Consider the following 27,110-nt stretch of genomic DNA (forward strand, 5'->3'; position numbering starts at 1 on the left):
CACCTATCTTTCCCAATCACTTCAATGTGTCTGATACAAAGTAGGCATTACAAAAAGATTTGCTGAATGATAGATGCCTGTTTCTCCAGCTTGTAGCTCAAAGTAGTTACTGATTATATTAAATGTGTGTGTGTGTGTGTGTGTGTGTGTGTGTGTGTGTGTGTGTGTGTGTGTGTGTATGTGTTAATGAAAGATGAGTTTTAATAATCTGGCTTTCATAAGATGTGATTTGTTTCTATCCTTGTTTATTGATAATCTATGTTTTAATTGTCCATACTGGAGAATGCTGGAAAAAGACTGCTGTGGGCAAATCCAGGTAATATTAGCCAGAAGATAAGCAGTGATTTATTAGCCTTCTAAATCATTCACAAAATTACAACTTTGTGTTTAGCTTCTAAACAGAGTATGTTATAAAAGATTTGCATCAATAAATCAATAGCAGACAGCCAGTTTTTCTTCTTTCTGAGCTAATATTCTTACAACTCCTGCCTTGTTTTTATTTCTGTTTTTAAGTGGTAAATTATCTATTACATTTGCCATTTTAGAATACTGCAGCATTAAATAGAGATGCAGCTTTTCCATGCTAGGAATGACAGGAGCTAGCACAGCTCTGAACCTAAAATCAGACCATCAATCTACAATTCATACATCTGCTGCCTGGAGCTCTTTCCCTCCTTCTCCTTGCTCACAGCGCTCAGGGAGAGGAACTCACTGGCTGAATTTCAGATGCCCAAGGCACAGCCACCTGGCCTCCTTAGAGCATTTCCTTTTTACCTTCCCACCATCAAAACTCCAACCACGTGTCTCACTCAACTCTTGCTTTTTGCCAAAGGAAATAATAAACGCATATTAGATTGAAATAAAGCAAAGGCTTAGTGGCTTCCTATAGCTCCATGTTTGCAAAGGCATAGTTTTCAAAATTATTTTTAAGCTGCACCATAATAACTTAACCATTTTAATAGATACAACCTTAATTTATGTGTGTTAGAAAGAGCATAAACCATACACTAAACTTGTTATGTTTAGGTTAACCCTATTTTTCAAAGACAATTTTTAAGAAAGAGTACAATCCAAAGGAAAAAAAAATACCAAATAAGTGGTCTGTGGCGATCAAAAATTAGATATTATATGATTAACATTTGAGAAACAATGTCATTTTCTATCTTGTTCAATCACTTCCCAATGACAGTTGTCATTAATCAAGCACCTAAAATGTCTGGCGCTCTTGAGAGTTATTTTACACGCATCAACCACCATCTTCACAATTTTTCAGGGAAGTAAATAGTCCTTATTATTACCATTTTATAAAAAAGGTGCAGAAAACTTTATTAAGCATGTGTGTAGTAACAACATAGAAAGTAGAAGTGGGGCTTCATCTTTGATACTCTACCTGCAAGTCATATTGTCTTCACAAAATATGAGGGCCTTTACTTCAGTTTCAGATGGAATTATTGCTGTGTGTTGGTTTTTCATAAGTCTCTATAAAGCAAAGATTAGTAAGGGAAAGGAAATGTTGCATACCCTCACTGATGCCCAGTTTTTAAATAAATTAAAATGGCCACCCTGTTAGCTTAGGTGAGGAGTTTCCAGAGTTTGGAGGATTTGCACTAAGAGATTCAGCTTTTTGCCAAGGCTTATCCAGGAGAGTTTAGTTTAGGATCAGGAATCCCTAGAATTGGGAGAGTTCTGATATAGTCTTATCAGAGTTCTTAGCCTGGTGTCCAGGGAGCTTTAAGGGGTGGTCACACACGAGCTCCAGGGAATCCATGAATTCTCTGAGATTGTACACGTAATTATAAACATATATAAATATGTGTGTTTTTCTTGAGATACTACCTGTTGCTAAAGAAGGGTTTAAAAAAACACTGATTTGTCTTGACCTGTCGTCCTACAGCTTAGAAAAAGTAACCAACATTGTAGAAGCCCACATTAGTACAAACAGCCAGGGCCATAATCTTATAGGACACCTGTGGGGACCTCAGAGCATTCCTCTTCCTAGCTCTTCATAAATACTGAATTTCTAGCAGCACAGACAAGTCTGGTACTGGAAAGAACTATGGTCATGGTTAAAGAGGCATTCATGTACTATGATATTTTTTCAGTGGCAACTTTCCAAAGTTTCCAACATGACCAGATTCATTTTTACTCTGGAAAGATTATTTGTAGCCAGTGTGATAAGCTCATCTGCTTTATGATATTAGCAAAAGCAGCTGTTTGATATTCCTTCAACCTCTTGCTGGGTCTCAAGAGAGGCTTATCTTACTGATAGAACTTTTAGGAAGAAGGAAGGAGAAACATAGAACTTCTGGATCATGAAAAATAATTTTCTGCAGACATGAGGACCACAGCCTAGGGCTCATCTTTTCTGCAGGAACCAAAACTTTCCTCATCAGAACAAATCCACCTTGGTGTGAAGGTTATGGGAGATTTTATTCTCTGCCATCTTAGAGTATGTGATTGATGATAAACACCTAATAATTAGAAGAGTTTGCTTTGGAACATTATGTGCATTTTCCTAACTTCCACATATGGTCAAGGACACTGGTGATACTAACCAGGTATTCATTGACAGAAACTCTGATCCCCTGATCTGAAGGTCTGCCCTTTCAAGTTAAATAGTCAAGTGATACAGTAACCTTTGACCAGGGAAATGTTCTGGGCCATTCCTCTGTTTCAGAGATATTATTTTTTCCTGTTCTATATTTTAACTTGACATTTTTATTTTCCACTTGCAAAACTTCAAATGAATGCATCCTGTCCTTGTATGATTTGACCTTTCTGTATTGAGCTTCCCAATCTTTCTAGTCATCTGCTTGCTTTTCATCTGCTATGAAACCAGAGCCAAAAGAAGGGAGTGTCTTAATACCTCAAGTACACTTACTACTGAGGTGTCCTAAAAATATCTTGGACAAACTGGGCTGTCTGGCTCACTCACCATTGTATCCCTGGCACTCAGCATATGGAGATGTGCTACTATAAAAGCCCACATTTGCAGATCTTCAAAGGCTTTGGGGGTAAATGCCTAAATGCTCAGACATCCAGCTTCTCTTCATTTCTGATTTCTGCAGGTTCTGAACTTGACCTAGCAATTCCTCACTATTTGTGAATTCTTTGATACTTTTTAAGGTATCACTTTGCATAATTTTTTGCATGTTTTCATAGTAAAGATTGCTCCATATAACTAGAAGCAGTGTAGCAATTTTTAGGAATATCTTTATTGGATTTGTGAGATTACCAATATTTTAAATCAATTTCCTAAACACATGTTGCAAATCATTAACTTCCCTTATTATGAACATTCCTTTTTTGTTTTGTTTTGAAAGCTTTGTAAGGCACCATATGCCATTCATGATGATAAAGCAATTCATTGATGTTACTGATTTTATCAAACTCTTTACAAAATTCATTTCCTCAAATCTCTTAACAATAATTGGTGTTTGTTTTGCTTTTAAAATTTGATATTTCACTCTAAAAATCTATCTTCATTCTCAAGCTTTTGGTAAATTGTTAAGTGTTCTTTATTCCAACTGATCACTGGCATATGTAACCAAATAACTTCAGACCTGGTTAAAGTAGAATTTATATGAAAAGCTGTTTTAGGTGGCTAACATGGGACTTGACAGTGCTGACATTTTCAGCACATGAGCTCTGAAGAGATCAGACACCCCTTTCGTTTCATGGAATCCCTTCTGAATCACCAATGATCAAATATGTCCAGTTTAATAACTGATATGCTTACATTTTTAAAAAATGATGACGTAGATATAAGTGTAGTTAACTGAAGGAAGTATACTGTCTAGTGGCCATGATTGAATTTGGAATTTTATTATTTAAAGGTCTTACATTGCATTAACTATAGTGTGTATACCATTTTATGTTTCACAGAGTGCTTAACTCATTTAATTCTTAAAATAGTTATGTAACATTGTTATTGTCCCCATTATTCAGGTGAGGAAACTGAGAATTAAATCTCTAGCTGCTAAACAAATATGCAGTTCCAATTTGTTGATTTCAAAGGTTAATAGCATGTTTTGAATTATTGTTTTTAAGAATACTTTCAGCATACTGAAAACTTATAATTAGACCATATTTAGCCATAGCAAGCTATGTCCAACACTGAATCTGAATTGCTTGCCATATTTGTTTCAGAACAAATTATTGCAGACAAAATTGAAGACTCCTGTGTAACAATTCCTCTGTCTAATAGAATGGTGATTAGCTTTCTTGTAATTAGTTTTATACTTTTACTTCACATATCACTTAACAATACTGAACACTATTTTGCAGGTTTATAAACTATAAAGAAATATGTAATGTATATTTTATGTTTCTTTTTTAATAGTTCAACATCTCCTCATTAAATATTTAAGCAGAATGCATCACATTCCATTGTATGACTACAAAACAAGTGGCATTAAAAGAATCACCACAGTTTATTCACTTTCTGGCTGATAGGAAGTTTTATTTATCTGGTATATGGGAAGTTATTTCCAATTTTCTGTTCCAGTTAATACAATGATGTTTCTTCTTTTGTTAAATGCTTATTAATATCTTTGTATTTTTTTATTATTTTCCCTTTCTTATTAATTTAGAGAAGTCACTTTTTTGTATCCTGGAGACTAATTCTTTTTTGGTTATATTAATGAATAATATCTTCTGGTTAAAGCTTACCTTTTCATAGTCTTTATGATATCTTTTAAAGTACAAAGGTTTTATTTGAATGCACTTGTATCATTGTTTTACCTATATTACTGGTGTTGATGTTTTTTATGTTAAAAACAAACACAAACTTTCCTACCAAAATTATTAAAAAATCCTATTTTATCCTAAAAGTTAAAAAATTTTGATTTTCACATTTGTCTTTAATTCTTTCTGTTTTTCATATTTTGTGTGTGTATTGTAAGCATCTACTTTTTTTCCATGAAAATAAATTATACTCTTAGTGCCACTAATTGAATAGTCCACTCTATCCATGAAAAGTACATGAATTTGTAATTCCATCTCAGTCATGGATGTACGTCTTTTTCTGGAATCTCTGTTCTGTGACTTATCTTGTCTATTCCTGCATGAATACTATGCTCCTTAGTTACTACAGAATTGTACTCAGTGTTGGTATTTTGAAGAGTAAGTCCACTCACCTGTTTTTTTTTCAAATTTTTCCTATTAAAGACACTTACATCTTCCACATAAATATTAGGCTTAGCTTGTTAAGTTATATACATACACCTAAAGCTGTTAATATCTTAATTTAAATGATATCAACTTTATAGATAAATGTGGGATATTGGGAATTTTTACAATATTGAGTCTTCCTGGGGTGATCAGTTGCTTTTATATGTTATGGAGACAAATTTATCCATCCTTCTCTTTATGTGTCCTGTTTAAGAAATATTTACCTATTCTGAGTACCTGTGGTAGCTTCTAGGAGCTATATTTTTGTGCATTTCATAATCAATAATCCATCTATAATTGTTATTTAGAGCCTTATTGAGATAAAATTCAGATATAATTCATCATCCTTTTAAAGTGTTGAATGATTTTAGTATATTCATAGGGTTGTGCAACCATCACAATATAATTATTAAAAATTTTGTCTCCCCCTAAAGAAACCCTGTATCCATTAGCAGCAACTTTCTGTTCCACCCTCTCCTCCAACCCTGGGAGATGATCAGTCTATATTCTGTGTATATTTGCCTACGATTGACTTTGATATAATGAAATCACATAATATATGATCTTCTGTGAGTAGTTTCTTTTACTTTGTATGTTTTCAAAGTTCATGTATGTTATACCATGTGTTGACATTTAATTATTTTTGAATGTCAAATAATATCCCCTTGTATGGACAATACTTCATTTTGCTTTTGTGGTCATCATGTAGACATTTCTTTGTTTCCTCTTTTTTTGTAATTATGAATAATGCTGCTATGAATATTCATGTACAAATTTTTGTGTGAAATGTGTGTTTTCATTTCTCCTGGGTATACACGTAAGAGTGAAATTGATGATTTGGTAAGTCTATGTTTAATACTGTGAGTAATTGTCAAACTGTTTTCCAAAGCTTCTTCACTAGTTTACATCCCCTCTAGTGATCTACAAGGGTTCCAATTTCTCCATATACTTCTAATACCAGTTTAATTCTTGTCCTTTTAATTATGGTCACCATAATGGGTGAGAAGTGGTATTTCACTGTGATTTTTACTTGCATTTCCATAAGAATTTTCATTATGTTGAGAATCTTTGAATGTTCTTGTTGGTCATTTTTCTATCTTCCTTGGATAAATCTCTGTTCAAATCCTCTATCGATTTTTAACTGGGATATTTGTATTTCTGTCATTGAGCCATTTATATATTGTGGGTACTTATCAGATATATGGTTTTTAAATATTATCCCACACTATGGTTTGCTATTTCACGTTTTTAATGGCATTTTTTTGCTGCACAAAACTGTTTAATTTTTATATAGTTCCAGATGTTTATCTCTTTCTCTTTTGCTACCGTTGTGCTATTGGTGTTGTATTTAAGAAATAATTACCTAACCCAAGGTCCCAAATATTTAATTATATGTTTTAGTCTAATAATTTTATAGATTTATCCATTACATCTACATCTATGATCATTTTGAGTTAATTCTTTGCGTGGTTTAAGGTAGAGTTCAACTTATTTGCATGTGTACATACAGATGCCCTAGCACCATCCATTGAAAAGACCATTTTTCCCCATTACATTGCCTTGACATTCTTGTTGAAAGTCAATTGACTATAAATGTATGTATTTATTTCTAGACTAGAATTAATGTTTGAATGCAGTCTAATGTAGGAATCAGATCATTTTTTTTCATGTGTATATACAATTCATCTCAATCAGCATCATTTATTAAAGGGCCCTTATTATCACTTTGAATGTTTTCTAGGTTTCACTGAGTTTTATTTTTTTAGCTTATTAATTATTAGAAGCTTTATTTTTAAATGTTTAAATGTGTGTTTCCACTGATGTTATTTTTCTCATGGATTTCTAGGTCCTACTGAGAGCACCTGCATTATTGATTTGCCACCATGTATTATGGTTTTCTACCTCTTTCTTTTTATGGGGAAGCTAGAGTTTAACATACTTTACTGCTAATTTCTCTATAAATTTCAAAATATGTTTTACTTTGTCTATCATTTCTAGCTGTTTTATTATGATAGTTTTGAAAGTATGTTGTTTGCCACATTGCTGTAATCACAGCCTTTGTTTTCTGTTTTTATGCCCTGCTTCTGAAACAGTCCTAGGAGGATTTTACATCTCTACATTTTGTCCTTCAGGCTTTACTTCAGTGGTCAAAAAAGAATGCCACATTCCAAATACGTACTTTGTATTCCAGTTGATTGTGAAATTTGGTAACACTGACTTAGATCAGAGATTCTTTTTCATTTTGAAATAAGAGAAGCCTTTGTGTCCTATTTCTTTTTCCTGTGTTAAAGGTGCTTACTCAGGTAGGAAGAAAACAGATCCCAAATGTCCTTCACAATTATCCCTGAAAAGTCCTTCGGAGCCCTCCAGGAAGTGAATTCAGCTGCCAGATACTTATGTGAGCATCCTTCTGTACAGAAATAAAAACCCTAGCCAGAGCTACTTGAAAAAAACCTGAGAGATCTTAGAAGAGAGCCTGTTGGAGAAACATTTGGGGAAAAGTATACACAAGGCTCCACTCTAAGTCAAGACAGGCATACTACTAAAGTTGGAAATAAGCATTTCCTGTGAAGCAGTTAGTTAAACACCTGATAGAAATACATGCGCATGTGTACTCCGACATACACATGAATGTTTATTATAGCTTTATTATAAATAGCAAATAGAATATGTCAACAGTCAAAGTATTGGTGAATGAACAATGAACATCCCACAAATATATATGTTAAGGAAAATATCTTTATCATATTCAATATCCTCATATATAAAAACTAGATTTAGGATAAAAGCAGGACTGCAACAATGAGGGAAGAGATCTTTTACTACAGGGTTTCTGGAACAATTGGATTGCCACATGGAAATAATAAATAAAATGTGACCCATATCACACCTCTTATGCAAAAAAATCAATTCCAGTGGACTTTGACTCTAAATGTTAAAGAACAGACAATAAATCTTCTAGAAGATAATGGACAAGAAAGTTTCATGACCTTGGAATAGGGAGAATTTCTTAAACAGAAACAAAAACATGAACCATAAAAAAAAAATCACTAAATCAGATTATTTTAAAATTAAAAAGTTTCTGCATATTTCAAAACACCATTAAAATAGTGAAAAGTCCAGGCATAGACAGACAATTGAAGTGTGAATATATAAGAATGTCAAAGAGCTTGTTATCTGGAATACCTATAGACAAAGAAATCATTAGAAAAGGCATCAGCAATCATGGAAATGCAAATTAAACCCTAATAAAGTACTATTAAGCAACCCTCCACCCAAATGGCTAAAATATAATAATAATATATGTATTTTTCAAAGACTGTAAAAATGTTAATTAAGGGGGAACTTAAATACTCCTGGTAGAGATTCAAACTGATTGAAATTAATATTGTTTACTATTATCTACCAAAGTTGAAAATAAACATTCCCAGTAAATCATCATTTTTTTCTCTGAGGTACATACTTGATAGAAATGATTCGCATGTGTATTGCAAGATATGTACATGAATGTTTATTATAGCTTTATTTTATAACAGCCAAGACTGGAAACCACCTAAATAGCCATCATTAATAGAAAGCATAAATAAGTTTGTTGTATTCATATAATCTAACAATGAAAAACTAAAGTACAAATATATGGAAATTAGGGATGATTCACACCAATAATATTACGTGAAAGAAACCAAACACAAAGGATTATTTTCTGTATATTTACATTTACATAAGGTTTGAAAACAAGCAACTAAAATAGAACATTTACAGATATATCCTGTAGTGTTAAAAGCTAAGGAAAAGTTGGGAAGTAGTGCCATAAACAATAGTTAGGATTACCTGAAATCAGATAAAATTGAATTCAAATATGGCACTTCAGTGATCTTGGGCCATAAACTGGTAAAACCTTCCTCCTAAGAAGAACCATCAGGAAAATCTGTTGATCAATAAAGTTGATTTTATTATAGTTACAGCAATTAAGAACACTACCTAGGTAATTTCAGCAATGTTTCAAATGAGTGAAGTTATGGAATAGTTTCCAAAGGATTCTAGGATTTGGGCTGGGTAATTTTTAAGATAATTCTTACAAGACCAGAATTTGGTGGAAAGGTGGGCAAAGTAAAAATAGCTTGGGTGGGAGGGCACAATGAATCAAAGTTCTTTAAGCAGTCTTGATGAGCAAGCGATTGTTCTGGATAAGAAAGCTGTTTTACTTGGATCACACACAGTCTCAGATTCTAAGAGCAAATATTTCTTGAAACAAGCAGCTCAGGAATTACTGTTTGGTTTAACGTTGGTGAACATGGGTTTAGGAAAATAACATCTGTTCTGAGTATTATTTAATATAGGAAATTATGTTTGTTTCAGTTCTCAGTACTTACTGTTTATACCTTAGTGTTTTTATCTTTGAAATGCAAGTTATATTAAATAAGATAAAACACTTATGTGTGGGCCTGATGTTGAGTAAATATTCAACATAGGTTAGCCGTTACTATTTTTATAGGGCCTTATTGAATAAAACACATGCCTTTTGATGCCAACAGCAGAGAACCCAGATTTTGGTATGAGTCTGCCTAACTTCAGGTCCTGGAACATCATTTGGTAGCTGTTGCATATAAAATATTACAAACTTTATTTAATCATCTTTCCATATTTTATAATTGGACTGTAAAAAAATACATTTTTTTATATAAGATTGCCAGTATCCGAGCAGAAGTGAGTGAAACCAAAGTGTGTGTGCTCGCCTAACCCACACTTACAATCTTTGCTTTGTTTGCAGAATGACATGAATTACATAGCATCCAGTGGACTTCTATTCAAAGATGGCAAAAAGCGGATTGATTACATCCTGGTTTATAGAAAGTCAAATATACAATATGACAAGAGAAACACATTTGAAAAGAACCTCAGAGCAGAAGGCTTGATGTTGGAAAAGCAGGTAGGTGCTCTAATGATATTAGTTATATGATAGAATATGCTAGAGGAAATACCTCTTATGTTTTCATATGGAAAGTGTATAGCATATGGCTTTATAAAATGTATATTAATTTTCTCCCAAATGTAAGAGAAATACATACATATAGTTCCAATTAAATATGTATTCCTTTTTTAGTTAAGCATTTCTTTAAATTGAAATATTTTTCAAAGGGCATAACCATTTTTACCATTTTAAAAATTGAGGAAGGAATGATTATGCTGATGTAAAGTATAAAACTTTATACAAATAAAAAATATTGAAAGTGTGCCAAACTGTTAATGTCTGAGTTTTAATATTAGAACTATAAATTATTTTCTTCCTAATCCTTTTTCTTTTATGCTTCTTTTCCAGTCCTTATGTTTTTATACCAGTTTTATAATCACAGCAAAATTGAAAGGAAAATACAGAGATTTCCCACATACCCATTGCCCCAACACATGCATGGTTCCAGCTATTATCAACAACACCCCCAAGAGTAGTACATTTGATAAAATTGATGAACATACATGACTGCATCATTATCACCCAGAGTCCATAGTTAACATTATTGTTCACTCTGATGTCATACATACTGTGCATTTGGACAAATGTACAATTACATGTATCCACATTATAGTACCATACAAAGTATTTTCACTGCCCTAAAAATCCTAGTTGTTCCACTTATGCATCCTTCCACTACTTCCAATCTCTGACAACCACTGATCATTTACTATCTCTATAGTTTTGCCTTTTCCAGAATGTTATATAGTGGAATGATATGGTATGTAGATTTTTTAGATTGGCATCTTTCACTGAGTAATGTGAATTTAAATTTCTTCTATGTCTCTTGATGCTTTATAACTTATGTGTTTTTAGCACTGCATAATATTCCATTGTCTGGATGTACCACAGTTTATTTACGCATTCATCTCTGAAGAACTTCTTGATTGTTTCTAAATTTTGGTAATTGTGACAAAGTCACTATAAACATATTTGGACAGGTTATTGTGTAGACATACATTCTCAGGTCCTCTGGGTAAATATCAAAAAGTGGATTGCCGGATCTTATGATAAGAGTATGTTCAATTTGGTAAGAAACCTCCAAACCGTATTTCAAAATGGCTGTACCATGTTGCACTCCCACCAATAATGAGTAAGAGAGAGTTCCTCCTGCTCCACTTCCTTACTATTTCTTGCTGCTTTTAGAATTCTGGATTTTGGCCATTCTAGTAGTTGTGTACCAGTATCTTATTTTTTTTTAAATTTACATTTCCCTGATCACATATGATGTGGAGCATCTTTTCATATGCTTATTACTATCTATTATTATTATTATCTGTACATCTTCTTTGGTGAGGTGTCTCTTAAAGCCTTTGGTCCCCTTTTTAAATTAGGTTGTTTTCTTACTGTTGATTTTAAGGGTTGTTTGTATATTTTGCATTCCAGTCTTTTATCAGATGTGGGTTTTTGTGTTATCATTAATCTACAGTTACATGAAGAACATTGTTTACTAGGCTTCCCCCTACCCCACGTCCCCCCCACAAACCCCATTACAGTCACTATCCATCAGCATAGTAAGATGTTGTAGAATCATTACTTGTCTTCTCTGTATTGCACAACCGTCCCCTTTCCCCCATTCCCCACATTATACATGCTAATCATAATACCCCCTTTCTTCTTTCCCACCCTTATCCCTCCCTGCCCTCCCATTCTCCCCAGTATCTTTCCTTTTGGTAACTGTTAGTCCATTCTTGGGTTCTGTGATACCCAAGACCTCCAATACTATGTTAAATAACAGTGCAGAGAGTGGGCATCCCTGTCTTGTTCCCGATCTCAGAGGAAGAGCTTTCAGCTTCTTGCTGTTCAGTATGATGTTGGCTGTGGGCTTAACATATATGGCCTTTATTATGTTGAGGTACTTGCCTTCTATACCCATTTTGCTGAGAGTTTTTATCATGAATGGATGTTGAATTTTGTCGAATGCTTTTTCAGCATGTATGGAGATGATCATGTGGTTTTCATCTTTCTTTTTGTTGATGTGGTGGATGATGATGATGGATTTTCGAATGTTGTGCCATCCTTGCATCCCTGGGATGAATCCCACTTGGTCATGGTGTATGATCCTTTTGATGTATTTTTGAATTTGGTTTGCTAATATTTTATTGAGTATTTTTGCATCTATATTCATCAGGGATATTGGTCTGTAATTTTCTTTTTTGGTGGGGTCTTTGAATGGTTTTGGAATTAGGGTGATGTTGTCTTCAGAGAATGAGTTTGGGAGTATACCCTCCTCTTCTATTTTTCAAAAAACTTTAAGGAGAATGGGTATTACATCTTCTGTGTATGTCTGATAAAATTCCGAGGTAAAGCCATCTGGCCCGGGGTTTTTTTCTTGGGTAGTTTTTTGATTACTGCTTCATTTTCTTTGCTGGTACTTAGTTTGTTTAGATTTTGTTTCTTCCTTGGTCAGTCTTGGGAGATTGTAATTTTCTAGGAAGTTGTCCATTTCTTCAAGGTTTTCCAGCTTCTTAGTATATAGGTTTTTATAGTAGCCTCTAATAATTCTTTGTATTTCTGTTGGGTCCGTCGTGATGTTTCCTTTCTTGTTTCTGATTCTGTTGATGTGTGTTGATTCTCTTTTTCTCTTAATAAGCTAGAGGCTTATCTATTTTGTTTATTTTCTCAAAGAACTAGCTCTTGGTTTCATTGATTTTTTTCTATTGTTTCATTCTTCTCAATTTTGTTTATTTATTTTCTAATCTTTATTATGTCCCTCCTTCTGCTGACCTTAGGCCTCATTTGATCTTCTTTTTCCAATTTTGATAATTGTGATGTTAGACTATTCATTTGGGTTTGTTCTTCCTTCTTTAAATATGCCTGGATTGCTATATACTTTCCTCTTAAGACTGCTTTTGCTGCATCCAACAGAAGTTGGGGCTTTGTGTTGTTGTTGTCATTTATTTCCATATATTGCTGGACCTCTATTTTAATTTGGTCGTTGATCCATTGACTATTTAGAAGCATGTTTTGCAGCCTCCATGTGTTTGTGAGCCTTTTTGCTTTCTTTGTACAATTTATTTCTAGTTTTATAGCTTTGTGGTCTGAGAAGTTGGTTGGTAGAATTTCAATCTTCTTGAATTTAATATAAATTCTATTATATGCAATCTCTCCTAAGTCAAAGGTCTTCCAAAGCTCTCAAATATCTACCAAATTAAATGTGAACTCCTCAACTTAATAGTGAAATCTCTGAGCAATCTCTCTCTGCCCTGCCTCCCAAGCCTTATTTCACACATCATGCAACCGATGTGTCAGCCAAAATGTCAGTAAGTATATCTAAAATGTCTCCCCTTTTTGTATTCACTTTTGGTGGTCCCTCTTTTTGCAGTTCCAATCTATATAACTCTTTTCCAACTACCAATTTGTTTTGGTCGATTCCATTTGTTGCCTTAAAAACTTCCTCAAAACTACTTCTTTCCTGAAATTATTGTTAACTGGACCTTTCACCTGCATATTACCATTGTCTCCTTTTTATTAGGTTGGTGTTATTCCTTTGTATATGTAAAATAAATATTGGTAATACTACATACTTTTATATATATATATATTTACAATTAAGTATAATTATATTCAAAATAGCATTTTAAAAAATTTTATCTGAAAGTTTTTCTTCCAGAATAGATTTTTATTATTTCAAAAACAAGATGAGTTTCAGTAGATTCAAAATAAACATTTTATTCTTTCTCATGTTACAAGAAAGTAAAAGTGTAATAATGAAAAGAATCTAGAATCTGAAGTGAAAATTATGCCTCTGTTGCTTTAATAACTGTGACTCTGTTAACTTGGATTATTTGACTGTTCTTGGCTTCAGTTTCAATATCTGTAAATGCGGACTGTAAATCTTAATTTATGTGATTGTTATGAGGATTGGAACTAATGTGTGAAATGAATGTGATATGTACCTAGTTTATCTGTTCAATGAATGGTAAATGCTGTTATATTATTAATCATTCTTCCCAGTTTCATCACCTTAATTGGCAAATAGAATCATGTTAAAGGCATACCATTTAAAAAAACTTTAGTCATGTCTAATAGACATCCTTACCATACAATTCCAAAAACAAATGAAGTTATAAAATCAGAATAACTTAAATTTGTATACACTTTATAGTAGGCAAAAGCTTCTGTATATAAATGTCATTTTAAATTCATTAAGTCTTAAAACCAGCCTGTTAAAATCATATCAGTAAAATCTCTTTTAGAGAAGACAAAAATTGAGCATTGTGGTAAGCAGTGTTCATTCCCAAACGATGTCTGTCCTAATCCCTAGAGTCTGTGCATCTGCTAGGTCACGAGGCAAAGAAGAGCAAAGATTGCACAGTGAAGTAAGGTTGCTAATCTGCTGCTCTTAAAATAGGAAAATTATCCTAGATTATCCCAGTGTGCCCCATGTAATTGTCAGTCTTTAAAACTTGAAGAGGTAATCAGAAAAGAGAACTAGAGAGACGGCAGCAAGAGAGGGAGCTGGCCCAACATTTCTGACTTTGAAGATGGAGGAAGGAGCTCATGAGTCAAAGAAAGAGGGTGACCTCTAGAAGCTGGACATGGCCAGGCTCTTTTAAAAACTCTGGAAAGATGCAACCCTACCAACAGTTTGTTTTTACCCTAGGGTGATGTCTGTGAGATTTCTGACCTTCAGATTTGTAATACAGCAAGTTTATATACTTAAACCATAAAGCTTATGATAATTTATTATAGCAGAAATAGGAAACTAATACAAATTTTGTGACCTTAATGTGGGGTGCTTATGTAACAAGGACTTAAAAATGTAATAATGATTTTAGAATTGGGCAATGGACAGGACTTAGAAGAATTCTCAGGAACATGATAGAAAAATCCTAGATTACTTTGAATGAAGTATTAGTAGGAACATAGATAAGAATGACTGTGCTAGTGAGATATGAAGAAGAAATGAGCACAGAAAGAAAGACACGTACCATCTTAGAGGTTGCCTAGATTGTCATGAAGAGGTTGTCAATAAGAATATGGACACTAAAGGTCTTGCTAGTAATTCTGCAGATAGAAAGGAGAAATGTTAAAAACGGGGAAAGGAATCCTTGTATATGGTGGCAGAAAGCTTATCTGATTTAGTACCTGCAGTTAGGTGGAAAGTAGAATTTATAAATGAAGAACTTGGATAGATAGCTGAGGAGATTCCACAGTAAAGTTTTGAAGATGTGAGCAGGTTTCTTCTTTCTGCTTATAGCAAAAGGCAAGAAGAAAGTGATAGAATTGAGAAAAGCATTGTTAAGCAAGAAAAGAACGAGGACTTGAAGATTTGGAAAATTCTCAGCCTGTTCGGATTGCAAAAGATGCTAAAATTAGCACACACTAATGCCTCCAGCAGATCTCTTCTAGCTTCATTTTTGAACTACTACAGACCAAGAAAGTGCATAACCATGCTTGCTGCATAAGAGTCAAAGTCCTGAGTAACAGCCTGTAGCAAGAATCCTTACATTTAGAAGATTTTAAATACTCTCAGAGAGTTTTTCACATGTCAAATAAATTTAGTGACCATTTTTGTAATTATTTCTTAATGTGTCTTTCCTGTGAAAGCAAGAAAGGTGTCTGTCATATTTGATACTATAGATCCTGTGTTTGGCACAGGAAGAATAAATGCACATTTCTGATGGGCTGGATTCTTCACAGGGCTGATATCACTAAAGTAGCTGATGTTCAATGTATTTACTGTACCTATGTGAGTTTCGGTGAGTATCAGTACATCTGAACTTTTACTCCATGTGTGTAAAGTGGCTTTGACAAGCTATGTTCCTTTTCAAACCATGTTGTTTATTGCTCACATTTTTAGGATGCCTCCTTTCTAAAGGGTTTATTTTGGAGATGAAGCACTTTCCTCAACTGTGGCATATCTTGGTTATTCGAGTATAGATGTGAGAGTGGGATTGAGTGGTCAGCATGGGTAATGTATTGAAAATGACTGAATCTATTTAAATGCAGTAAAGAAAAAGACTTTCCTGGCTTTCTATAACTTTGTGCTTGAACCAAACATAGAACATCTTGTATTAAGAAATAAATGTATGACCTTCCAAAGTAGACTACTCAGATGTAGGCAAAACTCTTGTGACTGTTAGTTATGTAATTTTGATTTTAAAAATATAATTAAGAAGTTCCTATACATGATCTGAATCTGTGTGCTCTCCAAGATTTACAGTTCCAAGCTACCACTGTTGGATGTCTTAGATTCCCTTCCTTCAAAATGCATGAAAGTTCTCCTTCAACAGCATACCGAACATATAGCCAACAGGGACTTGAAAATTTATTTTGACAAGATGATGTACTTTGAGGAAGCTGAATTACTTATACATATTAAGCAGATATTACCCATTCAGTGAAAGCAGGATAATGCATAGCATTTTCTAAGTTATGGACTTGTCATTTGACTATGGTTTCTGTAAACACTGTAAGAGTATTATTTTATGTGAAGCTTCCTTGAGGTGCTCTAGGCAGACTTTGAATAGCATACTAGATAAAGCAGTGTCTGGGCCCAGCCTGTTTCTCCTCAAGGTCGGGGGTTAGTCTTTCATGATTACAATGTAAAGTGAGCGTTAGGTGAGCTCTTAAACATAGGGAGAAAACAGAATTCATGTGAGGAGGAGAATTACTTATAAGGTACCGTGCCAGGCACTGTGGTATCTCCAACAGATTCCATAAGAGACACTTAAGATAGGCATTATGTAATAGGGAGAGACTAATTAATGATCTCTCTCACCCTAGACTACCCTCTATGGTTACTTGGTCTGGAGTTCTTTAATCCATAACTAACACATATAAAAGAGGAGCTACTGTCTGATCCATAAGATGTTCTGAAACAGTCAAGTCTAAGTTGTGATGATAGACATCCTAACAGATTTACCTGAGACGCATGGTGGGGATTTACCTGGAAGTGACTCATGGTGACTTGGTGGAGTGAAGGAAATGTTCTTAACTATGGGATGTGTTTCATAGGTATATGCATTCGTCAAAACTCTGTAAACTTAGAACTGCAACTTAAAATTTGAGCATTTTTATCTAGGTAAATTTCACCCCAAAAAGAGTATTTTTTTTTAAAGACAGAGATACAGAACTAAATCGAACTGCAATTGAAGCAGGAATAAAATCATTTTGACTATAGAATTAGAGAAAAGCTTCATAATAGAAGTAAGCTTTGGTCATTAAAGGAAAAGATTTAGACAGGTATTGATGATAGAGGAAATAACATGAATAAAATATAAGTTGCATAAAGTTCAAGGAATCCTCAGGGAATAAGGAATCTGTTTTTGTTCAACAATAGGGTAAATATTTGAGCCTAGGAATGACTTGGGAATATTTCATTGACCACTTTAAACACTGGGTTAAGCAGTGTAGAGAACTATGGAACACTTACACTGATCAAGCCTTTACCTGAGAATCTCTCATCATGCATTATAACATCCAGCATATCAAATCAGTGACTAATGAGACTAATAAGAGAAATTAGGACTTTAAAAAAATGGAACAAAGAAGCCATAAATTCGTGTTAATGGGAATGTGTGTGTGTGTGTAAATACATGTGTGTGTACACAGTGACTAGGTGATAGCAGTTATTTGCATAGCAGGTTCCCTGTGCTAGGTTCCTGGTCAAAGACCATGATATTTAATGATTTAATCACAGTCATCCTAAGATTAAGATATAATCTTCATTTGAAAAGAGAAAAATGGAAAAATGAGGTAAGGACAGGTCAAGTAACATGTTCAAAGTCACACATCTAATAAATAGTCAACCAGGTTTTGATTCCAGGCAGTTTGAACATCAGTGTTCCTAGTCTAAACTAAGACACTATGAAATCAGTCCAAGAGGCAAGGCCAATCCCTTGGAGAGGAGTGAAAAATGAAAGGAGAAATTGGGACAGATTTTGCTTAGGGGCTCTGCTGAAATCAGAGCATGCAAGCAAGGACACTCAGGTTCCCTCCAGAAAGGCTCTCTTCTGACCTTCTGTGGGGCTGGCGCACACTGCAGAAAAGGCATATGTCACTGTTCAGTCTGAAAAGTGTCTGCAGGGGGAAATAAGGAAACAATTCACATCAGGATAGGCCCTTTACTGAGCTTCAAAAAAGGACAGAAATTCGTGCATTGGAGATATTTTTAGCCTTGTGGCAATTTGCTCCCCTTTTCCAGACTTAAGAGAAATAAGTAAAATTGAAAGGCCGCTGGGTGAAAAGCACACTTGGTTTTCATTACCAAGAGCTTAAACACATATTGTGTTAGCTTTGTGTTTTGTGCAGCTTTGGAAGGAGTCATGGAAAACTGCCCCTTGAGTATGGTCTCAGCTGGAGAACCTCTTCAAACTCCGCTTCAGGTTAGCTCAAGGTTGCTGCTTTGACAGGGCAAGTAAAGTCAACTGTTTTGAGGGAATCCTTGAGAGTTCTGATAGTGACATGATATTCTTAAAAAATCAGCCAAGCACATTACCCACATGTTTATATTTTATGTTTAGTGAGGATCCTCAAAAGTATACCATTATCATAGAAATAGATACATGCCATTCTGTGTGGATTCTAATATGCTTACAAGCATCGCTCTAAAAATCCAGCTACACAGGAGGCAGTACAGTTAATGCTGACATTTGAAATCTCTTCTCGAAATAGGAGCCGTGATTATCATAAAGAGGGAAAGCTTATCATACATATGGAAGGACAATTGAAGATATCAGAAAGGTAGAAAATGTATGCATTTTTTTTGGCCTTTCCAAAATGTGCATTAATCACAGTGGAAATGGAATGGAATGCCATGACTTTGGTTATTATGAAAATAAACCATAAATTGAAGTGATTTGGGAGATCTGACAGATGTTTAGCAATAGGCTTCTTTAAAAACCTTCAAAATACCTGCCTTAGAGAACCCAGAGGTACTAAACTTTCTAATGGGAACAGCTTTAATGAGTCCAGAGCATTCCCAAAGGGAGTTTATCTACATGGCTCATGTTCTGCCTACCATAAAAGCATTAGACTCTTTTTGCAGGTGAATGACTCTAAATTGTTTTCAGATTCCTCTGCATATCAAACCATATTTTCAAATGACCAAGGTAATTAAGTCGTGGTTCAAAATTAATCTTTAAAAGTGCCCAGATAGCATAGAAGCCACAGGGCATAAATCTGCAAAGAAGTAAAAAGCTAACCTTTTCAAATAATATTGCCTCTCTCTCACTTACCAACTTTACATTTCCCTGTATGGCCCCGGAAGATGACTGGTTAGCCAGAGACGGGTAACATTCCTCAAGGGAGGAACAACCTAAGACAGCACAGTTGCAGGGGGGCCATCAGGTGAGAAATTGGGGATCAACAGAGGTGAAGCTTAGAACCTCACCCCCCTGTTTTGAGAGAAATCTTCTGCTTCCGTGGATGTTTTATTACCCTTGTCTAGCTTGGATTAATACTTAGTCTATAGGCACACACCTGATCATCTACATTTGCCCTCTTACAGCACTAAACTATGTTTTCTACCTTTATCTTGCATCTACCTACCACTTCAGCATTTTATTAAAAATAATAATAATAATAATAATAATGGAGAAATGTGGGATTCACATATAAATCAAGTATAAAAATCAAATGAATATTCATATTTGATCTGATTGTTTATAGTTCATAATGCGTGATCAAAACCGAAAGTTTCTGTGATGACTGCCCTTGCACTGTTCACCATGAAGAACTTATTCACTATGTAAGAATTTGTTCACCATGTAAGAACTTGTTCATTATGCTTCAGAAGATTGGAGACTGTAGAAAATTAGCCTTGGGGTTGATTAATGATTGTGCATTGAGTCCCCTATACAGAAATGTATTGTTGTTAACAATCATTTGATCAATAAATATGAGAGATGTCCTCTCAAAAAAAAAGAAAATTGCCCAGATAGAACACAGCAAAGGCAAACAGGTTGTGCTACTCATTAGCTCTATACCGTGAGCAAATCAAGAGGCCCTACAGACTGTGTTTCATTACCGTCAGATCTGCTCTGCAGAAATGTTCTGTATCTGCCCTGCAGGACTCTTTCTAATTATAAATGTATTTGAGCACTAATATTCCGTTACAATTCTACGTATTGGGTGTACAGTAGCGAACAGGATGAACAGAATTACCTACCTTTCTGAAGTGAATATTCCAGTGGAAAAGAGAGGAAATGAATAATTTTAAAAAAATGAAATAAATACATAAAATAGCAAAAAAATGTGGTGAAAAATGAAGCAGGCACAAGAACGGGTCCTGGGGTGATCCAAAAAGATCCTCTGAGGAAGTGACATATGAGCAGCATCTTCAATAAAATGAATATCAAGTGTTATAGATATAAAATACTTGATAATGTAAGTGCTGTATATACACAGACAGTAAGACTCTACTCCTTCCTTTGAGCTGAGAAGTGTTGAGAGCAAAAGAAGACTTACTTGAAATTTAACCTTCCACTGGGTCAGCTAAGACAGCCTGACAGGACACTTGGAAAGAGCCCAAATTATAGCCCCCAGAAATAATTAGAACCAAACCAAAAGTTAATTTCAGGGATTGTTTGGAAAGTGCTATTCTTTGTGCTCAAGAAATTTCAGAAGCTCTGTGAGCTAAGATGCATTGTCTCTGACAGGCTCTTTTCCTATGCCACAAAGCGGAGCAACCCCAAGGGGAAGGGAGGAAAATTGTAATCCCACAGCCCAACTCTGACAGTCCTAGTCAGTGCATCCAGAAGGGAAAAGATGCATCAATGTGAAGAATGCCTGCCCTGTGCGGTGTAAGGAGCGGAGACCATCTGCTTTCTACAGTCATGTTATTGCCTACACGGCTTTTCAAGAGACTACAAACTCTTGAGGCTTCTTATTCCCATATTCCATGTAGATACAAACTTAGGGGTTAAAATATATATATATACTTATCTTAAATACTCACATTTAAAAACATGAAGCAATTTCATGAACGTAGTTATAGTGTATTTCATTGAACTTCCTTGCTTTCCACGTGAAGTTCTAAAAACTCAGTCACAAAGAAACTGATATTTTCAGCCTTTTATGGTTTATACTATGAGAACATAGAAAACATTCTGGCTTTAAATAGGCTTCAGATGATGGTTAATCTTTAGTAAATCTCTGTATTTACCATCAAGGCAATATAATTTGAGTTGAGGACTTCAAGAGACACTTGACTTTTTGTGAATAGTCAACTGAAAAGAAATAAGATTAAACATAGCTGCTAACTACGGTTTTCTGAAGAACTATTTTAAAAAAGAATAAGGAATTTGGCTTTATAAGCCAATTTTGTTAACATCAGTCTGAAAGCTTCATGTTCAGCTTAACTGTGGCGAAAATGAAATTGTGTATTTCAGATGTCATATCAAAACTGAGGAGTGGATTTTAAAAAATTGATCAATAATAACATTACATTCTTTAGTCGTGTGCAAGAGGGAACACTTCCTAAGGAAGCAACACTTGAGCTCAGTCTCAAATAAAGAGAAAAATGTAATCACAAAGGTGACATTCCAGACACAATAGACACCAGGGGACAGGCATCCTCCTCAAACACAGATTTCACTGTACTGTGGAAATTAGCACTGAGGGCTTTTTGAAATAGACTCAGTTTGGAACAGGTGATCAAAAATGTGAGATTTGAAAAACTGGACTCAAGAGGAATGGATCTTTGAAAAGTCAGAGCTTCATAAAAAAGAAAAATTTTAACATTTACAACAATAATTCACATAAGAAGAGATGTTATATTCTGTGATATTAAACAGAAATTATTGCCTCTGATATACACAGGTAGGTAGGTAGGTAGGTAGGTAGGTAGATAGATGGAGATAGAGACAGATAATAAGTAATAATAAAATAAGGAACCAGATAAAAAGAGATGAAGTTTTAAAATACAACTGGTTAAGAGAAATTTTAAATTGAAGAAAAATAAGCTTGAAATACATCTTTAAAAAGTTCACTCTCACTCAATTTTGCATTTCAACCCAATCTCTAATTTTCCTGACCAAGTAATTCATGTCATGTTTGAATGGCATCAATTCTGGACAAACTCTTTCCAAACCAAGGTGGGCAGTCTGAACCTCTAGAAAAATATGTACAGTTTCTTCAACTCTTCCCCAGGTGCTGGGGTTTCTATCCATCTGTGGAGCTGAGTGGTGGCTGTCTCCTCTGAGGCCAAGGTTAAACATAAGAGAAGCTGCCGTGGAGCTTTCTTTGGGATTGTCAATGGGAACAAGGCCAAAAGTGGAACTGGGAAGAGGGCAGGAATGAAGGTGGGTCTTTCACCTGCAGGACTTCTTGGATTGGTCATTGAATTTTCTTGTTTGCTTCTATTTTCTGGGAGATTTCCTCAGTCTAATTTTACAGCACTTCTATAGGACTTTTAATTTCTGATATATATATATTTTTAATTTCCACAGTTTTTTTTCTTTTATGGAAATTTGACTTTAGAGTAATCCATTCACCTTCATTTGTGCAATGTATTTTCTTATTTGTCTGAGGATAACTATTTTATAATTATGCTTAATTTACATTTAAGAACTTGGATTATCATGAGATTATCCACATTTTGATTTCTAGAACCACAGTCCCTAGTTACGTGACTGAGCTTGGGACAGTCACCTAACCTCCTGAAATCTTAGTTTTGTCACCTGGAAACTTAATAACAGTAACTCCTCTGATGTTTATTAAACAAAGGACACAGAGCCTTGAATCTGTCTAGCACACATTGTGTGTGGCAGCGGGGAGGAGGAGGGGTGTGAGTGTGTGTGTGTTTGAAGACCACAGAGGCTGGGGAGAAGCTGAGAGTGAAGGTAGAATAGATTATAAACAAAGCAAACATCAAGAATAACAACAAATAAATATGATAAAATATAGGTAAATTAAAAATGGTATCTCAGTGTGTTGACCTTTTTATTATCTTTGATGGTGGGGCTTATCCAAACCAGATTCCTACTTTGTGGCAAAAAGAGAATATAGGTTCCATTTTTCCTGAATTGCCTACTTAATAAAAAGGAGGGGGTTATGCTGGGATCTTCCTGGAGTCCACACATAATTACATACCTCCTTCTTTTTTTCACTGGATAAACACATCATGGGAACCACAAAATACATGAATTCTGCTACCTACAAAGTGATCTCCTCTAAGAATTTTCTCATAAAATGAGAACATTAATGTCCCCATATTTTTCAAGAATCAGAAGTACATATTTTATTCTTTCCTATATCAGCCAAAACCTTTTTTCCCCTTTTGCAATGTGTTGTCCCTAATCTCTTCAGTGATATTTAATTCTCTGCATACTGAATATAAACTTTTTGTGCCCAAGCATGCTTTTAATTAAAGTTTAATATTCATGGTTGAAACATTATACTAATTTCATATTAAATTGCAAATATTCCCATTAATGAAACTCAGTGGTGAAGCCAATAACAATTATTGAAAACATTTATTGTGGTTACATTTATGATTATTAGTCCATAGTTTAGTTTGCTACAGACCTGGTCACAAACTCAATTATTGTTTCCAATATTTTTTACTGACTCTGTTCTAGAAAGTCTAATTCCTGTTTTCACATGCAATTCATGCGCTCTCTGAAGGACAGCTCCACTATCTCCTTCATAATCACATGTTCTCTGTCCTCTGTAGCCCAACACGGGTCAGTTGTTTCTTGAATTTCTATAGCTATTTTTTTTCTGTCTCTCTCATTCTGAAACACTCATATACACAGCCCTGTATTTCACCTACCTGACTGACCTTACTACATCTGGTTCCCCACTCAGATGGTCCCCTAAGAGTTTTGATCAGGTCTCACATTTTAATACATTGCCTTAGCATCAGACACACTGCAACTTGCAAGCACTTCATTGTCTCCTCATCCCCGCCCAATTTTCGGAGTGCCATAAATAAATGAGCCTAGGATAGACATATGATTCATTTGATTAGTCTTTCAATGAGTATTTATTGAGCACTCTCTCTGTGTTAGACATCCTGCAAAGCACTGGATATGCAACGATGAATCCTCTACTCATCAAGCAAAAGTTCAGCATCATAAGTAATCAATGAGAGGAGTTACAAATATGTTCACCTGACTGAAAAAGAAAGAGTGGACAGCAGGACAGTGATGACAGACCACAAATGGCTGGCCTGGTGTAACGTTGGTAAGATTCCTCCCATTTCTCATGGAAGCACACGCTGAGTTTGGTGTCAGTGCAGCGCTTACAGCGTAAGGAGTCTGCAGGCAGGAGGAGCAAAGAAAGCGGGGCTCACCGTCTCTTCCCTGAGGGGTTAGAGGAGATACTGCAACACAATCATGTTTCAACATGGGCATAGTGCATGTTGACACTATTCTAAGAGAGAAAATAGGGAAGAGAAAAGACAAAAACTCCTCCCCCAATGAGCTTGCAGTCTGGTGGAACAATTCGTTGCTCCATCAGTCACCGCTACATAGAACACATCCTACTACTTCCTCTTACTGGGTCATAAGGCCAGCAGCAGGTGACTGTGGATAAATCTTCAGGAATACATTGCTCATTCCTCTTGTTTCTCAAAAATCACAGCTCCGCATATTTCTTCCTTCTCAACAGCTTTACAGTTGGGAAGTATCTCATCATCCCACAGGAAAGAGGACAGAATGTGAGAAGTGAGTTAGGAGGTTCTCAGATGTCAACCCCAAGATGGCACAGAGCCTAGAATTTGAGATTTAAGCTTCCTCTTTCAAACTTTTCTTTGTGAAATGACTGCAGTTCTGTATCCCTCAAGAAAAGCTTTTCTGCCCACTTGAGAGGATTGTTACTTGCAGACATTGTAATCTTTCTGAACAGCAATTCTAGAAAGGTTATAATGGCAAATTGCTAGTCCTGCATTCACTTCACCTATTCACTTCCAGGAAAGTTACTAGCAAACACATGTGTCTAAGCAAACCTTCCTAATATGTCCCTGACTATGGGTTGCCACAAACCTAACATTTCAAAGTAAAATATAGTAAATGCGTTTTCTTTCTGAGCAATGGCACAAGAAGGTATCTGGGTTCATAATTTAAAATATTAAGTCTGGATCATTAAATCCTAAAAAAACATTCTCTACACTATAATTACTCCTTCTTCCATTCAAGGCCTTATACAGAACCTTACCAAGTGTTGAAGCTTATCCTGACCCAGGCACAATGGAACTTGAGTCTTGCGGTTTGAGAAATTCCCAAGACTATGGTAAGGAAAAAATTAACTTAAATAATTGAAATCCTAATCTTGTAAATACCTTACTTCTAAAGACACACCACTTTGCTCTTTAAAGCTATTTCTTCTGATATGTAAGCTATTAAATACTGCAAGCTTTCCCAACTACAATAATATGATTTCATTGTAAAATAAAAATTCTGAATCATTTTAATGACTATTCAAACTTGTGTAATAATTTAAATAATATTTGAACACTATGTGCTGATTGCCTCTGTAAAGTTCTTTAATTCATTAGCATTTACATTGTGCATAACAATGTTTATTCACATAAAATGTGTATAGAACTAGCTTCTAAAAATGTGTTGAAGCAGTTAGACTTCATAATGCCTCTCTCACCTTCCCTCTGATTCACCCAGGGGTTCCAATTATAAGTCAGTTATCATCAAGGGGGCCACAGAGAAGTCCTTTGTTTTGCATGAATTTGAAAAATGCTCAGTATTCCTTTTGAATTAAAATGTTATTTTTCACTATACTTATATTAAGGTAAATATATGTATGATTATTATTTTCAATCGTAGTGGTATTTAATATTGGATGTCTTCTAATAGAATAAAAATGAATATGTTGTCACTTGCTGCCCTAATCAGGTCTTTAAGGATTTTTTATTCAAATTATGATTTAGAGAGGAAATTTGTAATGAATTATTGTCTTTTTATCATATAAAAATGCCATTAAAATTTTTTTTAATTGGTCATTTAAGTCAATTTATAAATGGAGACTAATTCACTACCCTTCAGAAAGTTGCTTGTTCAAGATGTTTTTTAAGGGGTAAATGAATTTTAATTATAGTAATGATCAAGAGTAAAGTATATTTTAAAGATTTGGAATTCATAAAGTGATATATGCCCACTCTTAATTTAGCTGGTATAAAGTGAAAAGATTTAAGAATTGTCTCTATTATAAAAAGTCAGGGATTCTGATTTTGTTGGTTTAGCTAGCAGCTATTCTCATTTCCCTTCCTTTAGTAAATAACCAATAATCCTCTCATAGTACTAGCTGGAATAATAAAATCATGTTCTCTTAAAGCTCTTCTATAGTAACACCTCAACTGATTACTGAAAATTTTCAAACCTACATAAAATTTGAACAAATAGTATAAAGAGCACCCTTATATTCTCTACTTGTGTTTACTATGTAAGTGCTAATATGTTCCTGTATTTTCTTGTTTTCTTCTTCTCTCTAAATATACATCAATTTCTTTCTATATATCTATATCTGTCTTGATAAAGATATAGATATATTGTATAGATATAAATTATATAGACATATGTTAATAGATATAGATTATATAGAATGACATATTTTTCCAGAACTATTTCAGAGTAAGTTAATGTATGATGTATCTTCCTAAATACTTCAGTTTATATCTTCTTAATATAAGAACATTCTTTTATACAATATAATACTATTTAAAAGCCAAGGAATTTGCCATTATCCAAGTTATAGTCCATAATATTGTCCAAGTTATCACCTATTTTTTTAATTTTCCAAGTTTTCCAAAATATGATCCTTTATAACATTTTTTTATATTGTTTCATTTGCGGTCCAAAAAAGGCTATTCAATTTTGTATGATGATAAATATTTGTAAATGAAAATAAAATAATTACTTATGGACTAGAAGTTCTAATTTTTAAACATTGCGAATGAGCAGTAAATATAGTGGGTCCAGTTCTAGGATATATGTGATGATCAATCTGATGCTATGCATATCTC

At 34.5% G+C, this 27,110-nt stretch overlaps 1 protein-coding gene across 2 annotated transcripts in view; it reads left to right on the forward strand.

The window, feature by feature from the left end:
* LOC140844408 (anoctamin-3-like) overlaps nt 1-26,521 on the forward strand; it is a 141,252-nt gene extending 114,731 nt beyond the window's left edge. The window contains exons 5-7 of one of the 2 annotated variants that reach the window (XM_073216335.1): nt 9,944-10,102; nt 24,145-24,319; nt 25,273-26,521. The gene's annotated coding sequence lies outside the window, so the exon portion shown is untranslated. Of the gene's footprint in view, nt 1-9,943; nt 10,103-15,386; nt 20,889-24,144; nt 24,320-25,272 lie in introns of those variants that run through there. The other variant, XM_073216336.1, reaches the window with a different exon arrangement.
* Nucleotides 26,522-27,110: the final 589 nt, after the last annotated feature.

Source organism: Manis javanica, chromosome 11 (genome assembly GCF_040802235.1).
Source record: "Manis javanica isolate MJ-LG chromosome 11, MJ_LKY, whole genome shotgun sequence".
NCBI lineage: Eukaryota > Metazoa > Chordata > Mammalia > Pholidota > Manidae > Manis > Manis javanica.